Here is a 6000-nt window from a genome sequence, read left to right as displayed (position 1 = left end):
CAGTGGAGGCACAGAGAGAGAGCCGGGCCTAAACCAGTGGAGGCACAGAGAGAGAGTAGGGTCCAAACCAGTGGAGGCACAGAGAGAGAGCAGGGCCCAAACCAGTGGAAGCACAGAGAGAGAGCACAGCCCAAACCAGTGGAAGCACAGAGAGAGAGAGCACAGCCCAAACCAGTGGAAGCACAGAGAGAGAGCCGGGCCTAAACCAGTGGAGGCACAGAGAGAGAGTAGGGTCCAAACCAGTGGACCAGCACTGTTACTCATTGGTAGGATTCTGTAATTATGATGCAGATTCTAAACGTTTACCATGGTAAAGAAATAAAGCAATTAAATACAGCATAGGTAATCATTATAAAGCCCAGAAAGGAATAGTAAAGCATATTAAAAAGTACAGTAAACTATGGTAATATAAAAGTGATGTAGTATAACCATGCGGAAAAACTGAAATGCAAATTTATCATGGTAAAACATTTTTTAGGGGAAACCTTAATTCTGCAACCAGAGCTGATACGTCTACAAGAAGAGAGCCGAGTGCAATCCCGCTCCAGAATGTGATGTGACAGCATGAAACGCTTGCTGGGCACATGCACTGAATTAGAGGCCAGACAGGGCATTTCCCTGCCGCTCGGTTTTGCCAAGACACACAGTAGCCCCTGGATGTAAAACGAACAGCACAATCCACCAATGAGCTCTTTGAACTGACATTAATTGGAGAGACAGAGAGAGGGAAAGAGGGGGAGAGGGGGGAGGAGGGCGAGAGATATGTTTCCAATCTGTTTGTTTTTTTAATCTTTCAATGATTAACACAGGAAGCAATTTTTGCTGCTAAATCTAGCATCATTTTTCAGGGGGAAAGTCTCTTCTGTTTCATATTACCTCCTTCCTAATATTCCAGCACCGGAATTATTTGAATTTTCCACTGTAAACCAGCACTGCACAGTGCAAGGAGTGGTGATATAAAGGTTAGTGTGGGTAGAGGAAACAAAGGCATATTTGCTTTATTTTTCTTTTGTAATTACTATACCACTAGCATTATTATATATTTCAAAAATGACTGCATCAGTTTTTATTGATCCAATACTTGCATGCAAACACTTTGATTTGCTGGCCGCTGTGGGAAAACCAAAGCTGTGACGTCATGCTTTCAATCCCCTGGAAAGGTGAGGAAGGTGGCAGCTGAGCTGAAACAGAGAGTCCTGATCTGGGCAGCTGGAAATCAATCCATTGTGATGCGCACCTGCAAGTGCAGGAGACACTCCTTAATCCAGAGAGCACCTGTCTGTAGTGACACCTCTCCCTGTGCCTCATGCTGGGGCTTTGATGTGACACAGCCTACATGCTCCGCACATCCCCTCGGTCTAGCCTGACCCATCATCTCCTGGACCTGCGCTGAGGGGACACTTCACAGGGGACACACAGCACCTGTCTGTGGTGACGCCTCTCCCTGTGCCTCATGCTGGGGCTTTGATGTGACACAGCCTACATGCTCCGCACATCCCCTCAGTCTAGCCTGACCCATCATCTCCTGGACCTGCGCTGAGGGGACGCTTGACAGGGGCTATAGTGACCCTGACAAAATAAATCATATTCTGACTGATTGAGCACTGAGAAGCCATTCAGCACCAAACACAACATTATTTATTTTGTGGTAATCTCAGCTGGTAAATTAACTCATGCATGGTGTAGAACATCCAAATGCATTCAACTGCAGGGCTGTTGAAAAAAAGAAAGAAAGAAAGAAAGAAAGAAAGAAAGAAAGAAAGAAAGAAAGAAAATATTATTTCCCTCCCACACTTCCCACAATTGACTGTCCCAGAAAAACTGGCAGTCCTACTGGGAGAGGGACACACAGCCCCACTGGCTGCCCAATATGTAGTAGCCTGCCACAAACACACAGTGAACACTCTGCACAGGGGCATTACTTTTCTACCACTACTGTGTGTTACATTTTATATACCAGTGGTCATTATTAGTATTGATATTGTTAGTATTATTATTAATATCATAATTATTACCAGTATTACAGTTATTGTAAATATATTCAAAGAAAGAAAGAAAGAAAGAAAGAAAGAAAGATTGACGTCTGGGATGGAGTTCATTTCTATGTATTAGCCTGAATGAAGTTTTGGGAGTTTCTATGAAAACATACTCCCGTGCACTTCTAGGGTAGGAGGTCGACACCACAGTAGCAGAAAAGCAAACTGTTCATCAGCAGCAATGCCAACAGCCTTCCCTTGAATTGCTCATAGGAAGTTATTTTAGACTAGAAGAGGCCCATTGTCACTTTCTCTCTCCTGAAAGTAAATGGGGTTTGTTGCTTGTTTTTCTTGGCCAGCAGACATGTTATTATTATTTGTTTATTTAGCAGACACCTTTATCCAAGGCAGCTTACAGAGACTAGGGTGTGTGAACTATGCATCAGCTGCAAAGTCACTTACAATTACGTCTCACCCGAAAGACAGAGCACAAGGAGGTTAAGTGACTTGCTCGGGGTCACACAATGAGTCAGTGGCTGAGGTGGGATTTGAAAACCGGGAACCTCCTGGTTACAAGCCCTCTTCTTTAACCACTGGACCACACAGCCTCTCTGTGGTATTGGTATTCAGGCCAAGAGCTCTCTCTCTCTCTCTCTCTCTCTCTCTCTCTCTCTCTCTCTCTCTCTCTCTCTCTCTCTCTCTCTCTCTCTCTCTCTCTCTCTCTCTCTCTCTCACACGTACATTGCTGATGACACAGCACTGTCTACGTATTTTGAAGCTGGCCAGGTAGGAGCTGAGTATCAATGTGGTGTCTCTGGTTTAAGAAACCAAGATTGGGTAGATAGACCTTTTCTGGTAGTTCTCATCTATCACTGGTTTTATTGCCAGTAATTCAGAGAATTTGAAAGTCCTTGCATATTATTTCCTGTCACCATTCTTATGCAATCCCAGGAATTCCTATAAAGAAAAACATTAGGCTACATTCTCAAAGCTTTTTACTCCAATTTGTCATCAGCTCTTGTTTTCAGAAAAGAGAAACGCCCTCAATAAAATTACCCAACCAGGCATAAACAAGGGAGAGTTTTAATTTAGAGGCCTGGATGAAGTGTTACATTGTTTCTTATTTGTTTTTGATGTTTAATTGATGTTCTTTCTGTTCCAAAAACAATACATTAATGATGATTTGTAGTAAATAGATTTGAGAAGCTAGCCCTCTATGTTTCTTGTCTTCAAGCATCATTGTGAAAACTGGAATGCAGTGCAGTAGATGCAGGCTGGGGAGATGCACTAATTCAAACATCATTGTGAAAACTGGAATGCAGTGCAGTAGATGCAGGCTGGGGAGGTGCACTAATTCAGACACCATTGTGAAAACTGGAATACAGTGCAGTAGATGCGGGCTTGGGAGATGCACTAATTCTTCTCTCTTCAGTGCGTTTTTCCATTTGCATGAAGAATCAGCGGGTGCTTTTATCTTGTTCTCTGTGTATCAGGTGTGGCCCCATCTCCTGCCTTGTCATCAGTGCAGAAGATCACAGGCTGAGACCTGTCTAAGACACACAGTCAGCCGGGGGAGGGGGGTCACAGAGAAGGCTCGGAGGGCTTCGTTGTCTATGAATGTACCATAGCGAACCCAGGTTTTGTAAGTCTCACTTACTATCATGCTAAAGGGTGCTACCAAAGCCCCGTGAATGTAACAATGTAAAGTGTTGCCACCACTTGTAATGGAGTGTGCATTTGCGCAGGAAATGAGTGTGTAGATTTACTACAACAGCCAGCTCTCCCTGTTACGTAACCATGATGAACTATCACTTTTGTCTGCTACAGTATTGGCAAAATATTGTAGTTCTCTTGAGTAGAAAATCTTCAATGAGTCCTATGGGATAAGTGACAGTACTATTGTATAGTTTTTATGTGGGTAGTGTAAATGGAGTCTGTGACCACAGGCACTCTTTACATCTTCCAGTTACTCTGTTTATAGAGAATGGAGCCTTTGTTTTCATGAGTGCCTACTTTCAAAAAGGATTCTACCTATTGCACAATTACAACAAAGTACAACTTGTACAAATGATACAGGCAGTAAATATGCCTAAGCTTAGTTAACACACCTGCAGATCCTCCAGTCACTCCATTGTAAAATAATAATTATAAATGAGATAATGTTTGACTTTAATGAAACCGTTCCAGTAACTTCAGTAAACAAATTCACATGCGCCAACCCTCCCCTAATATCAAATTGGAACTGCAAATTGCAATGATAAAATAAATATTAAGAAATCCGTTATGCAAAACTAGCAACCTTGCTAATTGTATAAAAGTATGTAGGAGAGACAGGTGCAGCATTATATAAAAGAATACAGAACCACCTCGCAATCATAAGAAATTAAAAAGTAAATGAAATAGTTCAACAATACAACAAATGAACATGTAGTTACCATGGCATCAAAAGCCGATCAGTACCTCCACTGTTTGTTTTCAAACGCACTTTCCCTTCACAAAGGCATGTTAAACATTCTGAAATGTTGGGAATTTGGTTCTTTTGAGCAAAAACATATGATTACCTTTTTTTTCCAACAGTTTCTGGACAATGACAGTAAACTGCACCAATATATCAGCGTATATCTGATCCATTATTTTTCCTCAGTATTTCTTTGACCAGATTAATGAGTAGAAAGTCTGTGGTACAGGCCGAGATACAGTACAAAGCACAGCATGTGTGTAAGCGTGTAGTTCATCCAGTGTGTGCAGGTTTGGAAATACAATGTCCTGAATGTGGGTAATTAGATAATAATCTGGGGACCAGCTTGTTTCTGATTTATGGACTTAGGGGAGATGCAGATGTAATTTACTATTGACTGGGGAGATAATCACATCATGACTGTTACCTTTGCATGTAATGATCTGCAGCCTGTGGGCAGGACTGTATCAGCTCTCTGTGTCTCAACAGTATAGAGTGACTCCTGCACCACTCCTCTCCACTCCAGACTCGCTGCCTTTCAAACCCCCGCAGGCTTTGGCAGTGAATTAAACAGCCGGTGCTTTTCAAAGATGCACAGTTTTGTTTCTCTCTCCCTCGTACTTGATCTTCAGGACAATCACCTCTTCAAGAGACACCTGGAGAGGCTGAATGAGCCATGCCCTTCATTGCAGGAGAGAGAAGTGCCTGATGAGCCATGCCTTTCATTGCAGGAGAGAGAAGTGCCTGGTGTTTGCTTAAGGAATTCCTCTTTACCGAAGGATTGCAGACTCTGTTTTGATAAAGCCTACCATACATTTGTTTATTTTGTTGCTTTTGTTTTTACTTTCTCATAGCTTTAGACATCAACACTCACTGTACACATGACAACCAATAACAAAGTACCATTGTAAAGCACCTCTCACAATGTGTGTTAAAAGGTGTCCTATAACTGCAGGTTGTATGTCCTTTATGCAGGGGTTCGTTTGGAATGCTGGTTTCTTGCCTTATTGCTGATGTAGGTAGCTGCATGCCAACCTCTGCCCAGCCATGTTTTAACATAATCTTCAGGTATGAACAATAGCCAGTGGTGGACCGACTAATCTAAGTAACAGGAGCAACAACCGTTAGTTTTTTTGGCGTTTCGACATTTGGGTTGTGAAAAAACAAGTAATTTTCTTACACATAGACGTCGCATCTTAAAATACATCATTACAGAACACTTTAGTCATTCAATTCCTGTAACAGGAAAGTGTTTTTATTGTACATGTTGAGTATGAGTTTCTTTTTGCAACATAGTTTTTCATACGGTTCATTATTTGCAAACTATATAATTCTCGCCTGTCAGACAAAAAAGTACCAGATCTGTGATCTGGCACAAATTAACCCTGCCTTTATGTAGTTCTCTAGTTTTCAAAAGGTAAATCAAATGGGTACATTTTCATTCAACATTTTATGCAAACAAAACTCTCCAAAATAGTGCGATGCTTTCTCCCTGTGTGCACAGTGTTGACACAAAAAGCTTAACCTGAGTTTCTTTAGCATTCTAGCTCAGAGATCACTTAATCT

The sequence above is a fragment of the Acipenser ruthenus genome, chromosome 9 (assembly GCF_902713425.1).
Source record: "Acipenser ruthenus chromosome 9, fAciRut3.2 maternal haplotype, whole genome shotgun sequence".
In the NCBI taxonomy this organism is placed as follows: Eukaryota; Metazoa; Chordata; class Actinopteri; order Acipenseriformes; family Acipenseridae; genus Acipenser; species Acipenser ruthenus.
This window is presented reverse-complemented; position numbering follows the sequence as displayed.